Raw genomic sequence first — 18,446 nt, forward strand, 5'->3', positions numbered from 1 at the left:
CCATTTTTTATCCTATCTTGGTTTAGGGTATGAGATGTTAGTCAATGCCTAGTCTCTGCCATATTGTATTCCAGTTTTCCCAGCAGTTTTTGTCAAACAAAGAGTCCTTATTTCAAAAGCTAGAGTTTGGGGGTTTATCAAACAATAAATTACTATAATCATGGACTTGTGTATTTTATGTAATTAACCTATTCCACTAACACACTATTCTATTTCTTTTCCAGAACCAAATACATTTTGATGATTGATGCTTTATAATATAGTTTTAGATCTGGTACAGTGAATCAAACTGCCTTTGAATTTTTCATTAATTTTCTTGATTTTTATGACTCTGTTCTTCCAAATAAATTTTGTTATGCTTATTCTAGCTCCAGAAAATAATTATTGGTACTTTGATCACTCATTGAACAAGTACATTAATTATGGTCGAAGAGTCATTTTCATTATATTAGCTCAACCTCTCCATGAGCAATTGATATTATTCCAATTGTTTGTTTCTGACTTTATTAATCTGAAATGTTTTGTATAATTGTGTTGGCAAAGAGACTCTCAAATGTTTCATATTATCTATAGGTATTTTAAACAGAATTTTCTTTTCTATCTCTTCTACTGAGTTTTGTTACTAATAAATAGAAATGATTGTGAATTGTATGTGTTTATTTTATATCCTATGACATTACTACTTTTAATTATTGCAAGAATTTTTAGTGGATTCTCTAAGTATACCATTATATCATTTGCAAAGTGTGATAATTTTCTTTCCTCATTTTCTACTCTAACTCCTTGAGTTTCTTCTTTTCTTATTACTAAAGTACATTTGTAGTACACTATTGAATAATACTAATGACAATGGGCATCCTGATCTTATCTGGACCCCTGATCTTATTTGAAATGCTTCTTGACTATTCTTATTACAAATAATGTTTCGTGATATCTTATGCAGATAGTAATTATCATTTTAAGGGAAATGTAACTAATAAATAATAAATAAAATTTATTTTATGTTCTTCATTATTTTTAATAAGAATGGGTGGTAATTTTTGTTGATTTTACCACTGATATGGTTAATTACGCTGATAGCTTTCGATAGATTTATCCAGCTTTAAATTTCTGGTATAAACAACATCCGGTTATAGTGCATTATTGCTGTAATCTCTTTGGCAATTTTTATTTTTAAATTTTCTATAATATTCATTATGGAAATTAGTCTACAATTTTCCTGCTCTGTTTTGGCTCTTCCAAACCATATTTCTTCAGCTATTTTCCATATAGTTTATATAATGTTGGAGCTTATTGTTCTTCAAACTTCTGGTAGAACTCATTTGTAAATCCATCTGGTCATGATGATTTTTTTTTCATTGATGTTCACTAATGGTTTGTTCATTTTTTTCCCTAAAATATAGTTATTTAAGCATTTTATTTCCTCTTCTTTTAATCTGAGCAATTTATATTTTTATAAATATTCATTTGTTTCACATGGATTATCATATTTGTTGGCACATACTTGAACAAAATAGCTCCTAATTATTGCTGTGATTTTTTCTTGCTTGATGATGAATTTATCACACTGATAATGTTCTTCTTTATTATAATCAATTAACCAAAATTTTCAATTTTATTAATCTTGCCTTTAAATTTCAGAATTTCTAATTTGGTTTTTTATTGGGGATTTTTAACTTGTTCTTTTTTATAGCTTTTTATATTGCATACCCGATTAGTTGATCTGTTTTTTTTTCTATTTTATTCATGTAAGCCTATTTCAAAATATCAAATTTTCCCTGATTTGGCTGCATTCCATAAATTCTGGTATGTTGTCATATTATTATTATTATTTTTTATGAAAGTATTGATTGCTTCTATGATTTGATGTTTGACCCATTCATTTTTGACATTAGATTATTTGATATTAAACATATTTGACATTAGATATATTAGAATATATCTTTTCATGAACTGGGACATTAATACATTGTTGGCAGAGTTGTGAACTGATTCAACTATTCTGGAGAGCAATTTGAACTATGGCCAAAGGGCTATCAAACTGTGCATACCTTATGATAAAGCAGTGTCTCTACTGGGCTTGTATACCCAAAAAAAAATCATAAAGGAGGAAAATGTTCAGAAATGTTTATGGCAGCCCTTTTTGTAATGGCAAAGAACTGGAAACTGAATGGAGTTTCAATTGGAGAATGGCTGGATAAGTTATGATACATGAATGTTATCGAATATTATTGTTCTATAAGAAACGATCAGCAGGATGATTTCAGCGAGATCTGAAGAGACTTACAGGAACTGATACTAAATGAAGTAGAACTAAAAGAACATTGTACACAGCAACAAGATTATGTAATGATCAATTCTGAGGGAGATGGCTCTTTTCAACAATGAGGTGATTCAGACCAATTCCAATAGACTTGTGATGGAGAGAGCCATCAGCATCGAGAGAAAGGACTATAGTTTTCTTATTTTTTTCCTTTTTGATCTAATTTTTCTTGTGCAGTATGATAATTGTAGAAATATGTTTAGAAGAACTGCACATGTTTAACCTGTCAGATTAACTGCCATCTAGGAAAGGGGATGGCAGGAAGGGTGGGAAAATTGGAACACAAGGTTTTGCAAGAGTGAATGTTGAAAATTATCTATGTCTATGTTTTTAAAATAAAAAACTTTAATATAAAATGTTGAGCTCTGCTTCTAGATTTCAGGGTGTACTGTTCCAAACTTCTTGCACTAAGGTTCAGGAACCTGATTATTGATTTTCTTGCTGGGATGACCAGGGCCCTTTGCTTTTGGGTGCCCTGACCTAATAGGGCCTGTTGTGCCCTGGGTTCCAGGGTTGGCAGCTTGCCTGCTTGGATTGAGGTCTCATGGTTGGCCTGCTGTACTACTGCTATGTTGAGCCCAGAACACAGGCCTTGGTTGCTAATCTGGGCTTTGACTAAGAGTCTCCTGCTCTATATCTCTTGTACTAGGCAATGTTTCCCTTTTACCTATTTGAGACAAATCTTTCCTGAAGCCCTTCTAAGTTATCTTGGGCTGCAAAATTATTTCACTCCGACATTCTGTGGATTTATCACTCCAGCATTCTTTTAGAGGCTTAATTTAATGTTATTTCAGAAACAAACTTGTTGGAGTTTACACAACTTCTCAATGCCATCTTGGTTCTGCCCAAGTCCAACACTTTAAACACCTTTATTACTGACAGACAGATACTATTTGGCTATTTTTTATTGAATACATTGTTGTTTGTATGTCACTTTGTTTTGTATTGTTCCGTCTTTTCACTGAAAATAAAAGCTAAAATGTCTATTTCTGGCTTGTCCATAGGCAAGGTATATTTTTTTTGGAGAAAAGATTTATAAACCCCCATTGTCCTGAGGGTTTCCTTCCAGCTCCAATTTAGAGATATTGTGTCATATTGGCATCTATATAAATTACAACTTAATTATAATTTCAATTTCAGAAGACCAGGAGCACATTCTATTCTGCTTTCTCTTTGTTTTATATGTTCTAATTTCTTTGGGTCTATTGTCTGAAATATTAAAAATGATTCCTTTAAAAAACAAACTGAAATTTCAAGTTTTCTCAGATATAGACTTTGACATCATAAAATCTAGGAATGGGGGAAATCAGAAGATCCTATGATTGCCTAAGCAACCGTTCAGAGTCTATGAATGGGAAAAAATTTGATCAGAACAATAATTTATTTTCTCAGTTGGGGCTTACAGCCAAAAATAAAATGACATTGTCATGATTGTTATTTCCAATGGAGGTTGGAGGCCACATATTTGGTGTTTTATTTATTTCCCACATGATGGTCTTTGCCCATCACATCCCTTATAGACCTGTGATATCTGGCTCTTTGTTTATGGAAAGCAGGTCACTGTGACTTTAAAAAATCTCAGCACTTTGAGGTCTAAAAACTGAACTGAAGAATCAGAGCGTCTTTCTTGAAAGTGGTGAATTGTAAAGGGCTGAAACTCTGAGTTGGTACACTGGAATATGACAACCGAGCACTTAAGGCTAATTACCGATTGGACAATACTCTATTAGCATATTCTTGGAAAATAGCCCTTCCCACTGTTCTGTGATGGCTCGATCTTTTGGTGCATACAGATAATTGTAGGAGGGATTAGGGGGTGGAGTAAGACAAGCCAGGGTGACTTTGGCTATGGACAAGGAGGAAAGAGGAGGTTGTGGAGAGCTCAAGGAGTTTTCATCCATCTCCTTTACTTCTCCCCCTAAAGACCAAGGACTTTTGCTGATCCTGACTCTGGCTGATCCTGAGGTCAACAGGGAGCTAACTTGGACTTCACAGTGAATGAACTGAAGAAAAGCAATCTTCCTCTCTAGATCACAGAATCTTCAACTTGAAAGTGAGAACTCTTAACTTGAACAAGAACCCCCCCCATGTCTACATATCCTTAAAGAGGAGTCATTCAGTTCTACTCAAAAATCTCCAAGGTAGTCCACAAAAACTCCAGGTAGCCCATGCCATGGAGGACTTTTGTAAGTATTTGGAAGAATTTTTATTATTGAGCTTCCATCCCCAACTATGACATTTTAAAGTTATTGATCTTTTCTTTCTGAGGGGAAGGAAGAGTTATAGTTTCTCTAAACTATTCATAGGAATTGATTGCAATCCTTAGTCCCTGCTCTCTATTTTTTTTTAAATCATAGAATGACTAGGTCAAGATTTCTTGGCTATCTAGGACAATATTTTTCTGGATTGAAACTGCTGGATCCCAATTCGGACATGTGGCAAGGTAAGCCCTGCTAGGGTAGGGATTAGCCTGAAAAGTAATTAGCATTTAAATGTCTCTGTTGGGAAAATAATTTCTACAGCTCCAATGAAAAGGAAGCAAGTCTCTGTATTTTTCCATTACTTCATCACAGCTGGTGCCTTTTCATGGATCAAAAAGATATTCTTGTAAAATTCATGGAATTATAGCATCAATAAACATAAGGAATGTCTCAACTATGAACCAATCTAAAATCCTCATTTTACACAAAAAGTGACTAAAATCCAGAGAATGGAAGGGAATTCCCAAGAAGTAGAAGGGAATGCCCAAGATCACTCATTTGGGGAATAAGCTAGAATTCAATCCCAAGTTATCTGATTCCAAACCCAAAAATTGTTTTAAAAAAAATCTTCTAGGAATCTGTCTTGTGTGAAGATGCACATATTAAGTTCTTCATAAATGCTTGTTGAGTTGATTAATATGAGTCACTCTCACAGTCCTCAGGAAAACTGACTCACTGAAAATGTTGCTTACAATAATAAAGACACAATCTTAAAAAGCAAAATCTTTAAGTTTCCATTTGATTCAGCTTCTGTGGATAAATATTTGTGGTTTGCTCTATTTGAAGAAGACTGGTTTCAGATTGATGTAAATAATCATAAAGGAAATGGAATCCAGAAATGAGGAGAATCATGAACTTCAAGGAATGGACAAAAAGAAAAGTATAAATTGATAGTTATTTTCAAAATAGCAACAAGAAAAAACCTCTATTAGATATTGTATAGCTATTCAATTCATCATTTGTTGAAGAGCTTATGAAGAAAAAATAATATATCTAAGTCCTGTTGATAAAATCCACAAACTGGTCTTTTTTTTATTTTTTTTCTTTTCCCTAATGTGCTTTTTTGGGGGAGATGAGAGAATTGCCAGTATCTTTCCTCAACAGTCTCAGTTTATCCAGAATTTTAACATTCTTAATACTATTCTTACAGCATTATGCTGCACTTTTTAATCATCCTCTGACAACTATTATTGTTTTCTTTTTTAAAAAACCTCAATTACTTGATGAGTTCCCTGTCCATCCATATCAGTCTTTTCAGATAAACTACAATTTTCCCCATTAGAAGAACTGATGATCACTTTGTATCTTTAATTTATCATTCTTGAAACTTTCTCATCTTTGTTTATATACCTTGCTCTTTTGATGTTTTTGTCCGTGATCCCACTTATCTTTTTCCTTACCTATTTTAAATCTCTCCGCCCAAAAGGTAAAGTACATGTTGGACTGCCCTGATTTCACTTTCAAATTGTAGATAAAAATGTTCACTTCTCCTGATTTTTTTAGTCCAGCAAGTAGTCCTTTCATGTTAGTGATAATTGGATGCAGAATGAAATCTCACCACATTATAAGTCCTTTCACCCAACACCACTGATTTCTGCATCAATTGAAGGATGTAATGATCATTAAAACAAGTTAAGAAAGTACTAATTATTCTGCTTTCAGAAGAAAGATATATAGATAATATGTTACTCAACCAACACTATTCTGTCATACATTTATGATATATTGGTCATCTGCTCCCAAAATTGCATCCATATTTCCTCCTTTTGTCTAGGTGATCTATAGTGTAGGCTGATTTTTAAAAATCCTTTCGAGTTGTCTTTCTGCTAACCCTCAAACAAATTTTTTCCATAATACTTCATGAGTTGCATGTAATGTATCTAAAGGTTTATACACCTATAAGATGCTATGTGAATTAAAAAACAAAAGGGAAAGGAGATGAAAGAGGAGAAAGAGGATAAATAAACTGATAAATGGTCAAAGGATATAAATAGACAATTTTCAGATGATGAAATTGAAACTATTTCCACTCATATGAAAGTGTTCCAAGTCACTATTGATCAGAGAAATGCAAATTAAGACAACTCTGAGATATCATTACACACCTGTCAGTTTGGCTATAAATAATGATGAATGTTGGAGGGGATGTGGGAAAACTGGGACACTGATGCATTGTTGGTGGAGTTGTGAATGAATCCAACCATTCTGGAGAGCAATTTGGAATTATGCCCAAAAAGTTGTCAAACTGTGATTTGATCCAGTAGTGTTACTACTGGGATTATATCCCAAAGAAATATGAAAGAAGGGAAAGGGAAGTGTATTTGTGGCAGCCCTTTTTGTAGTGGCTAGAAACTGGAAAATGAATGGATGCCCATCACTTGGAGAATGGTTGGGTAAACTGTAATATATGAATATTATGGAATACTATTATTCTGTAAGAAATGACCAACAGGAGGAATACAGAGAGGCTTGGAGAGATTTACATGAACTCTTGTTGAGTGAAATGAGCAGGATCAGGAGATCATTATACACTTCAACAATACTGAATGAGGATCTATTCTGATGGAAGTGGATATCTTCAACATAGAGAAGAGCTAATCCAATTCCAATGGATCAATAATGGACAGAATCAGCTACACCCAGAAAAGGAACACTGGGAAATGAGTGTAAACTGTGAGCATTGTTTTTTTTTTTGTTTTGTTTTGTCTTGTTTTGTTTTGTTTTGTTTCTCTTCTCAGATTATTTTTTTACCTTCTGACTACAATTCTTCCTTTGCAACAACAACAACAACAACAAAATTCGGTTCTGCACATATAGATTGTATCTAGGATATACTATAAGATATTTAATATGTATGGGAATGCCTGCCATCTAGGGGAGGGGGTGGAGGGAAGGAGGGGAAAAACTCAGAATAGAAGGGAGTACAAGTGATAATGTTGTAAAAACAAAAATTACCTATGCATATGTACTGTCAAAGAAAATGTTATAATTATAAAAATTAATTTTAAAAAATAGTTAAAAAAGAAAAAAGAAAGAAAAAAAGAAAAAAAAAAGAAAAAAGAAAAAGAAAGGACTTCAGTGTCTGGCCTTTTATCCTGCCAGGTGATCTTCAGAATCATCTCAAAAGAACTCAAATGGAAATGGTTCAGTTTCTTGGCATAGTGATGGTATTTTGATAAAGAGATCTTTGTCTTATAATGCCATCAAGATTTTAAAGATTTTTTAAAGAAATAAAAACTAATCTTTTCAATAGGATTGAAGCCACCATTCTAACTATTTGCCTTTCCCCATCCACTGAAGTCTTTCTAAGTGCTTCTCTTCTCAGCAAGATGATTGAGACCAGTTCCAATGATCTTGTGATGAAGAGAGCCGTCTACACCCAGAGAGAGGACTGTGGGAACTGAGGGTGGATCACCACAGAGCATTCTCACTCTGTTGTTGCTTGAATTTTGTTCTCTTTCTCATTTTTTCCCTTTTTGATCTTATTTTTCTTGTGCAGCATGGCAGTTGTGGAAATATGTATGGAAGAATAGCACATGTCTAACATACTGGATTACTTGCCATCTGGAGAAGGTGCTGGGGAGAAGGGAAAGAAAAAATTGGAACACAAGGTGTTTGCAAAGGTGAATGTTGAGAATTATCTATGCATATGTTTTGAAACTAAACAGCTTTAATCAAAAAAAAAAAGTACTTCTGTTCTTTTTTTGTTGGTTTGTCCTTCATTTTCAAAGACCAATGACATCATGGGATGCTATATTGACTTGTGCTTGAATTGAATTGAAACAGAGTTTCCCAAAGTGATCAGTTTATTCTCTCTTCCAGAGGCATTGAAGCCCAGTGGTAAGGCCAAAGTCAAGGTGATTGGTGAAGACTGGGATGCAGAGGATGACCGTGGCACTCCATAATACCTGCTTCAGCTCCCACCAAGGGTGTTGAAACAAATTGTTCTTATCTACTCATTTCACTGAGCAAGTTCTCATATGCTTGGAGTAGACACCCCTCAAGTCAGCAATGCATCTGAGGCCTGTCAGCTTTCCTCCACCTGCTTTAGCCCATCTGCTGAAATGGGTTTACGGGGATGTGGCCACCGTGCATGCTAGAGACTCTTGGAGCCACCGAGGAGAGTTGAGTGCCAGATGGCCACCAAAGGTACTCATGGCAAGGTCTCCTACTGCAAGGTCCAGTGCTATTTGAATACCCCACACATCCCTTCTGCTCTTGTATAAATGACTCCAAAATGTGCTGAAGGCTCCTTTCCCAGGGTGACAACATTATTCATTATGCCCTGGTTCCACTTATAGAAGTCTGAGGTTCTGGTGGACCACAAGTTCAATACAGCTCGTTCCACCAAACTCTTGTGACAGTAAGTTGCATGAAGAGAGTCACAGATGCCATGACTAAGACAATGGTGTTTACTCTATAGTCTCTCTCAGGCCAGGCTAGAGGCAATTAGGTGGCTTGGTTCAAACAGCAGTGGGTCTGGAATTATGAAGATGTGAGGCTCAAATACTGACTCAGACTCTTATTAGCTATGTGATGCTAGGAAGTCCATAAACTTCTGTTTGCCTGTTTCCTCAGCTATAAAATGGGGGTAATAACCTTCCCATGGATCCTCTTGTGATAGCATTTATAATATAGTGTCTGGCACATCACAGGTGCTATACAAACTTATTGTCTGAAAATACGAAGCCTTTTGCTGGACTTCCTTCTACATATTTTACATTGCAGCATGTTCTCAAAGAATCTTTGCTTCATGGAAATGTCAAACGTCCCAGCTCCTCACAGCTCCATCATAAGAGCAGGTGGCAAATTCATTTTCCGTGAATGAGAAACTGGTCTCTAATCACGTCACTATGTCCCTAGAACTACCTGGTTCTTTTCACACTGAACTGGAAGCATTTCCCATTTGTCCAGTGGTCTGCTACCTTCAGCCTCCAGCCACCACAAAGGTGGAGCAAGGAATGAATCTGTCTCTGCCTCTGACTGGCCAGGTCATGGCTTTATTGGGTTATTATAAGCTTATAGAAGTGTTTCAAAATTGAAAATGAGCCCATTCCATAAGGTAATCACCTCTAGAATAATCAGGACTCCCTTCAGGAGTCCACTGAACACTAAATACTAGAGATTTAACTTTACTTATACTATGAAGTTGTTACAGGGTTCATGGACTTTTCCACATTTCTGTAGGTGGGCCAGATCTCTGGAATGGTCTGCAGAGGACTTCCAAATTCAGCTGATCTCTCTGCCATGCTCCATTTCAGGAATTAGTCTGTTATCCTCCGGTTCAAATCCTTTGGCACTCATTTCCCATCAAATGAACTGCTACAATGCCAGGTGCTGCACAAAATCTGGTCCCTTATATAGTGTGAAATCTGGTACAGAACCGTGGAATATGAACATGAAAAGGTGGAGAACATTTTTTAACTTCGATGGTGATATTTACTTCTTGGCTATTTCCAATTTCTAGGTTGGGTTGCCTGGCTGTTCTATGGTGGCTCCACATTCTGAAAGTCTAGGATCTCTGTGGCTCTTGGGTTCTGGTCTTTGAGAAACCCTTTGTCCTGAGATACAGGGATTTGGAAAATGTGAGAATTCTCAGATTCTGAGAGCCAATGATCTGCAACTCTGAAAAGATGACATCTTCTTAGTTTAAGTTTAAGATATCCCAGGTAATGCATTATTGGTGAAATCGAGAACTCCAGAATGGCTGGAGAACAATTTGGAACTCTACCCAAATGTAATGTTTTTCCTAAATGTAACGTTCCCTGTTGAGGTTTTCTTGGGGTCTCTTTCGTTTCAGTTCATTACATTCAGTTCAGTAGTCACCTGAGTACAGCCAGGTATTAAAGTCCAAATCCTTTATTATCTCCTTCAAAGTCTTATCTCTTTCACTTGGGGCTTGGCTAGTTTTCTTAGAGGCCTCCTTGGTTCCGAGAGCTTGAGCTCCTGCCTCCTTCTCTGCCCTGTGAATCTCTCCGAATCCAAAGGTTTGTACTTCAGCCTCCGCCCTCACCAAGGTGGAGCAAAGAATGAATCTGTCTCTGCCTCTGAAAGCTTCTTACTGCACGTGTCCTTTTGGCCCTGAGAACTTCTAGCTTATAGGCTCCACAGTGAGTACAAAGCAATCATTTCATCACTAGGAAACCATTATTTGTTGTAGAACTAAATCAATGCTAAACTAGATTTAACCATATTCTCTTCAATTCCACCGAGTACCTTGTTTCAAGTTCTGACCCATAACATCTCCTTGTAGGAATAAATCAATCATACTGAACCATGTGAAATTAGATAACTTTGTCTCTGTCAATTCCACTGGCTTAGTACCTTGTAAGAATCCTTTGTTTCAAGTTCAGATTCTGGCCCACAACACCCAAAGAGCTATAAAACTACAAATAGCCTTTGATCCAGCAGGGCCACTACTGGCTCTCTATCCCAAAGAGATCACAAGACAAGGAAAAGGACCCACGTGTGCAAAAAAAATAGTTGTCGTTGCTCTATTTGTAGTGCCAAAGAATTGGAAAATGAGTGAATGTCCGTCAACTGGGAAATGGCTGAATAAGTTATAGTAAATGATGGTAATGTAAGATTGGGCTATAAAATGAACAGGCTGATTTCAGAAAAACCTGGAAAGACTTATAATGAACTGATGCTGAGGGAAGCGAGCAGAATCAGGAAAATATCATACCCAGCCCCAGCAGAATTATGTGATGATCAACTAGGAGGCACTTTGCTCTTCTCAGCAATTCAGTGATCTAAGACAATTCCAAAGGATTCATGAAGAAAAATACTATCCACATTCAGACAAAAAACTATGGAATATGTAGATTGAAAGATACCATTTTTACTTTTTTGTTGTCTTTTCTTTCTTGTGTTATTTTTCCTTTTGTTCTGATTCTTATTTCACAAAATGACAAATGGAGAAATGATTGCAAGGTATAAGCTATATCATATTACTTGTCATCTTGGAGAAAATAGAAATCAAAATCTTATAAAAATCAAGGCTGAAAACTATCTTTCCATGCAATTGGAAAAAAAGAAAATATTATTAAGTGGAAAAAGAAGGGGGGAAAGATGCCCCCAGATTCTAATAAGAGTGACCCTTGGCATTCAAGGATGAGTCAGGACCATGCTTCTGACTTCTTGGGAGAACTCAAATCTAGTCCTTCCACTGATCTCTCTTCCCACCCTTCCCCAAAAAACAGCATGTTGGAGCCACAGCCATGAGTGACAACTCCTTGTGGGCTTGGACAGTCATATTCTGAGATGTGTGTTACAAAACAGTGAGTAAATGGTGCCATCTGCTTATGTGGGCTCTAGCATGTAAATATTTCCATTCTTGGCACATTAACAGGCCCTGTGCTCAGCTCTTCAGTATTCATTTTGACTTTGAAGAATCACCCATGATGAATAACAGAACCCAGAGATGTTGTTCTTGTAGGCAATCTATTACTTACGGCATCAGAGGGGAAGGGATCTCAGTGCCCATCTAGTCCGAGCCCTCAGCTTATAATTGTGAGCACCGAGGTCCAGAGAGAGGAGGAGATTAGAGAGATGCCATCTGGTATCCCCTCTTCCTCTAGAGCTCTGATCCTCTGTTGCTCTGAGTGTTTTGGTGACAGCCCAAATCTCCTGAATTTCACTCCATGGCCTAGAACAGCCTTATGGGTTTTTGGCTAATTCTAAGCTGAAATGCCTGCGGTGGAATTTCTCTGGAAAGAGATAAACCTGCTCCTTTCTCTCCCGTACTACCCACCTGCCACAATCGCTTCATCTTCTCACCAGCTTCCTAGACTTTCACTTTCCTCATATTTATGGGCATGAGTCTGAGATGACCTATGTATATGTACATATATATGTATGTATGTATGCATGTGTGTGTGTACTTATATGAACGTGTTCTCTTATTCATAATGAAGAATTCAGACTGACAAAGCCCCCATGGAGACATATATATATATATATATATATATATATATATATATATATATATATATATATATATACATTTCTTGGTTTTTTTATTCTTTCCATTTCATTATTTTAAAATAAAGTAAAAAATAATAAAACAGAAAAGGAATATAAAAAATAATAAACTAAAAGAAAAGGGAACATTGTCATGTGCTCAGCAGAACATCAGAGAAAATTCAAGATATATAACAACAAATTACAAGATCAAGAAAGTGTATATATGTATAAATATATATATATACACATATCTATATTAATTGAAGAAATTACATTCATAAATGTTCATTTTTTCTAAATTGTTCCTTTGTTCTCTGCTGTATACCTCATTGACTTTATTCTTTTCCCCCTTTCATTTCTCCATCACCCCCAAGCAAGCTATCGTTAAGAAAAAATATATTCACACATATATATATATATATATATATATGTACGTAGAGACACACATGCTTGCATACACAACATATATACACACACACCCCTTTCCTGTCCCTGCTGACTTTGCTTTAATTCTGCTCTCTAACTTGTCCTGCTATTACTTAACATCCTTCTGCCATTTATCCTTCCCTTGTCTTCTCCCTATGCCCCTTGTTTTCCTATGCACCCATCTCTCCCCATTATTTCTTGGCATATATGTAGTGTTGCCTCTTTCGCCCACTTTTGATATGAGTAGGTTTTCAGAACTATGAGCCCTCTTCCCCCTTTAATGCCTGTGTCTATTCTTCCTCTGCATCTCATTTGTATAACAGGATTCCTCTTTTTACCTTCACTCTGCCCCAAGCTTTCTTTTGAGCTACCCTATTGTTGATATGAGTCTTAAACATATAGTGTACATTTCCCATGTAAAAACCATATGTCCATGTTGAAATTGATCTTTGATATTGACTCTTATAATGTTAAATTTTCTGTTAAATTTGGGTTTGGTTGATAGAAAAACCTGAAAAATCTTCAAGTTCATGGAATGTCCATTTTTTTCTCATTCAATATTATGGATGAGTTTGCTGCAGATGTGATATTTTTGGCCACAGCCTAGCTCTTTTGATTCCAGGACCTCCTCATCTGGGGTTTCCTCAGCGTCTGGGGACTCAGGCCCGACTCCACAAGCTATCAGGGAAGTGAAAGCCTCTGAGGTTCCTGCTGAAGCTCCAGACACATGGAGCTGGCCCAGGGGATCCTCACTTGGTGTTTCTATGGTGCTAGCCTGAAGGGGTCCGCACTTCACAGGGGTAAATCCTGGTCTGGGGTCTGTCTTCATATCTTGCTGGATTGTATCAGGAGGACCCCTGTTCTACCCCAAATCTTGAGTTTTTCAACAGTCTTTGTTTACCCTGAGGAGTAAATTTGTTCAATTTGGGGGGAAATTTGGAGAGCTTGAAATTTACCAACCATTCCCACTATCCTCCCCTAGGGAGAGATCTTTTAGGAAATTATAAAAAATAAATAAATAAATAGAAATTTAAAAAGGAAATGATAGTTCCACTCCAAGGAAAAAAAAAAAAAAAAAAGAAAAGCTGCTGGCAGAGCCTCAGGGTGTGGCTTCCATGCTTATATGGTCTGGGGGAAGGTCCTGAGCTCACCTTACACAGAGTTTTTAAAAAGAGCCCTGTTCCTTCTGGGGTGTCTAGGTGTTTAGAACTCCGGTGCGAGGGCTTGCAAAGTCCTCTGCAGGGCTTCTCATCCATCTTCCACTCACCTCTCAGCCCTGGCTCCAAGAAGCAGCAGCATATTAGGAGACCACACCCCAATAGAACCATCTCAGCCATGGGGCTCAGCCAGAGTGGGGGTAGGGGGGTTCTCCACCCTTCCGTAAGTGTTAGGATTTTTACAAGCTGCTAAGTCACTGGAATGGATAGAATTATCTAATGGTTCAGTATGATGGATCTGACCCTACAAGGAGATGTTATGGGCCAGAACTTGAAACAAGGTGCTGAGGGGAATTGAGGAGACAGTAGTTATGTCCAGTTTAGCGTTGATTTAATCCTACAACAAATAATGGTTTCCTAGTGATGTAATGATTGGCATATACTGAGTGTGCAGCATATAAGCAGGAAGCTCTCAGGGCCAAGGAGGACTTTGGGAAAACTGCTCGGGAGATTCAGAGTGAAGAGTCATTCCCATTTCCATCTTCGTGCTGGCTGGAGACCCTCGGACAAGAGCTCTTGGGAGCCAAGGAGAGAGATAGGCCTCAAAGAAAGCTAATTAGGCCCAGGAAAAGATTCAGGATTTTGAAGGACACAATAAAGGATCTGGACTTTAACTCCTGGCTGCATTTTGGGATTATTGAACTGAACTGAAACTAAGGCTGCTTCCAGAAGCTCCCCAAGAAATCTGCTCCCAGAGAATGATTACAACCTAGAGAAACAGAACATTACACATAAGTGAGTCACTAAGTACCCACACGGGTGAAGGCTTTGAGTGGGTGAGGTGAATTTGGTCCAAGGGCAGCTAAAGCCCGAGTGTGGTCACACCCCACAAGGTTCACCCACGGCCTCCCAGGTCACTGCCAAATCTCTCGACTTTTGTCTGGCCTCTGGACTTCGGGGAAGCGAAGCTGACATCTCAGGACGCTTCCTGCTCACTTAAATCTGACTCACACAGGCTCGAGACATCCCACCCTTCCTAAATTAAGTTTCTTTTTTTCCTCTTTTTGCCCATTCATCTTCTGCTCCTTCCTCTGTGGAATTCCAGGGAGTGATCTTGGCTGAAAAATTCTGGGATATTTTAACATTATCTGTTAATCCTCGAACATTCTGAATAGACAAGCACAGGTTCTACCTAAAAATATGAAGATCTGGGACCCACCATTTGGGGCTCGGGGTAGCAGTGAGTTTCTCCCACTTGTGCTCACTTGGGTAACATCTGAGCAGTTGGGCCCACTCATCTCTTTACCATCTGTTCATTGAGATAAACTGAGGAGGTCACTGTTATTTTTCCCTAAAATAAAGACCTCCTTGGGAACACCAGGCACTGTGGGGACAGTTCCACAATTAAATCATGAGTCTGTTTAAGGAATAAGGAATGAATGTTTTAGGCAAATAATTACAGGAGCTTTTAAAAATTATTTGCTTTTTCCAGTTCTCCTCTTCTAGAAGGATGACCAAATTTCACAGGACATGAGAAGGTTCTCTAAACAGCCTTGCAATTCAGCATTAGCAAATTCATTGTTTTTGGTTTGAGTCAGAAATTCATTCTTTTCAGAAAATAGAAACCACCAACATCCATCTGGAGATGAGAGTCTCAAGTGTTGAGCAAAATCTCCCCACTACAGACTACCTGCCATCTCGGGGAGGGAGTGGGGCGAAGTAGGGGGAAAGTTAGAACAGAAGGTTTTGCAAGGGTCAATGTTGAAAAATTACCCATGAATATATATGTTTTGTCAATAAAAAGCTATAATAATAATAAAAAAATCTACCCACTCCATAATTAATCCCTTGCAATTCGTATAGGACAACATAATCTCTGGGTCACCAAAATCTGGCTCCTTACATAGTGTAATCAATAAATAAATTGTAAACACTACTAAGTAAAGAGAGTCCTTTGTCTAACAATCAAAGCTTTTTTTCAATACCATGTACAGTACTTTAGATACAGGAGGCAACTAAATACATGTGGAATGATGAATGAATGAAGAGTTCCTTTCATTTTGCTGAGGTTTTTTGAACTCTGTTAAAAAGCCACTAATTGAGCAGATAATTCATTTTTTAATATTGTATGGTGACTCAAGAGAAAGAAAAGGATCAGGTTGCCTTAATGATTGCTGACATTTCTATGGATTGCTGTGGTTTGCAAAGCTCTCCACATACATGATCTCATCCGAACTTGCCCCTATCTGGGAGAACTAGGAAGTGATTACACATAGTGTTTTCAGCTTTTGCAAATGAGCAAGGTGAAATAAAATGCCTAGAGTCAAGCACTTGGAATGTCTATGAGGTGGAAACAGAGCCGAGGACTTTCTGACTCCTTGAACTTCAAAGCTCAGGTTCGAGCTCAGGTGTGCCTGTGGACAATATCCTTTCAAAGAATGTGCATTCATACCCAATTGTTTGAGTGTATCTGCTCCTGAACAGCCTCATCAAAGGCATCCTACTCTTTGTGGCTTTGAGGATGAATTAAATAAGAGCAGGATTGTTTGGGTTTTATTTATTCACAAAATGACATATTAGTTGCCGCAGAATCATTCTTTTACATTGTCATTTCCCATAGTATAAAAATGGTTCATTGCAATTGAAGCTGCTATACATCCTGCTTTTTTGTTCTGAATGATTTCCGCCCCCCAAAGGATTTACAAGGACTCACCGAAATTCAGAAGAGTCACTGATCTCCATCTTCCTCCTCACTTCAATTCCAGTGCAAAGGATGGCTAAGAGGAAAGTGTTTTTTTTTCCAATGATAGTTTTCCTTGAGTCCCAAAAGTTGTTTTTCAGCTTTTTAATGCTAATCAATTTCCACAATACTGACTTCCATCATTTCCTCTACCTTTGTGTGATTATTGAAAAATTGTACCTTCCTCCTCCAGTATCCTGTTGTTGTTCTTTTTTCCTTTGGAATATCCTTTAGCCTGCTTGCAAACAGACAGACAGATCAAAATGGAGAGACAGAGACAGGAAAAGAAACAGAGAGATAGACAGAAATGGAGGGAAAGGCAGAGACAGACAGAGATAGAGGGAAGGGGGAGACAGAGACAGAGACAGAAACAAAGAAAGAAGGATAGATGGGTGAATGGATGGATGGATGGCCTGAGCATTTCTTAGATCTTTCCTATTTTCTAGGCTCTTGGAAAAAATTGTTCTACTCTTCAAAAATCTTACACTATAATAGGAAAAGACAATATTTAAAAAAGAATCAGAATGCCATGGCTACAATCAGTTAGGAAATGGCATAGAAACTTTGGTCCAACATACAAGGTGAATGCAAATCTATAAGCATCAAAAGACTTAGGGCAGGATACAGGTTATCACTAGGGAAGAGGTCTAAGTCTTGCCAGTATTGCCAGTAAAGGGAAATGACATGATCAGGTCTGAGACATGTGCCAAACAATTGCTAACAGCTGTGATTTATGTTATAATACAGAATAACTGGGAATTCTGGCATCTAGATTAAATATAGTTAGAGAGTAGAAATGGGATTGGGAAGTAATGAAGAAACAAAACTCTTACTCTTTTCAGAAGATATGATGGGATCCTAAAGAACCCTAAACCATCAACTAAAAAATTCCTTGAAATAGTTAATGTTAGCAAAGTTGTAGGATATAAGATGAATCCACATAAGTCATCTGCCTTTCTTTATGATGACCAACAAAATCCAGCAGGAAAAGAAAGAAAGAAATTCTACTTAAAATAACTGTAAACAACATAAAATACTTAGGGGTCTATCTGCCAAAACAAACCCAGAAACTATACAAACACAATTACAGAACAGTTTTCACACAAAACCAGATCTAAAAAATATCAATTGTTTATGGATAGGCCAAACCAACATAATATTCATGATAATCCTGCCTAAACTAATTTACTTATACATTGCCAAATCAATCAAACTACCAAAAAATTATCTGATAAAGCTAGAAAAAAAATCATCTGTAAGGATAAAAGATCAAGAATGTCAAGGGAATTAATGAAGAAAATACAAAGGAAAGTAATAAGAAACGATGAATAAGCGGATTTCCAAAAAAAAAAAAAAAAAAAAAAACACTGGAAATATTTGTATGAACTGACACAAAGTGAAATTAGCAGAACCAGGAAAACATTCATAGCATCAGCAAAATTGTGTGATGGAGCACTGGGAAGAGCTCAGCTCTTCTCAGCAACACAGTGATCCAAGATAAGTACAAAGAACTACAAAAGAAAATGCTCTCCACAGCAAGATAAAGAACTGATGGATTCTAAGTGCAAATTGAA

At 37.1% G+C, this 18,446-nt stretch overlaps 1 long non-coding RNA gene across 1 annotated transcript in view; it reads left to right on the forward strand.

Annotated features, from left to right (window-relative positions):
- LOC141553858 (uncharacterized) overlaps window positions 1–8,936 on the forward strand; it is a 10,628-nt gene extending 1,692 nt beyond the window's left edge. Inside the window, exons 2-5 of the long non-coding RNA XR_012485694.1 lie at window positions 4,248–4,509; window positions 4,681–4,766; window positions 8,084–8,207; window positions 8,407–8,936. This is a non-coding gene — a long non-coding RNA (uncharacterized LOC141553858). The remainder of the gene's footprint in view (window positions 1–4,247; window positions 4,510–4,680; window positions 4,767–8,083; window positions 8,208–8,406) is intronic.
- The last annotated feature ends 9,510 nt before the right edge of the window (window positions 8,937–18,446 follow it).

This window comes from Sminthopsis crassicaudata, chromosome 2 (assembly GCF_048593235.1).
Source record: "Sminthopsis crassicaudata isolate SCR6 chromosome 2, ASM4859323v1, whole genome shotgun sequence".
NCBI classification, from domain to species: Eukaryota; Metazoa; Chordata; class Mammalia; order Dasyuromorphia; family Dasyuridae; genus Sminthopsis; species Sminthopsis crassicaudata.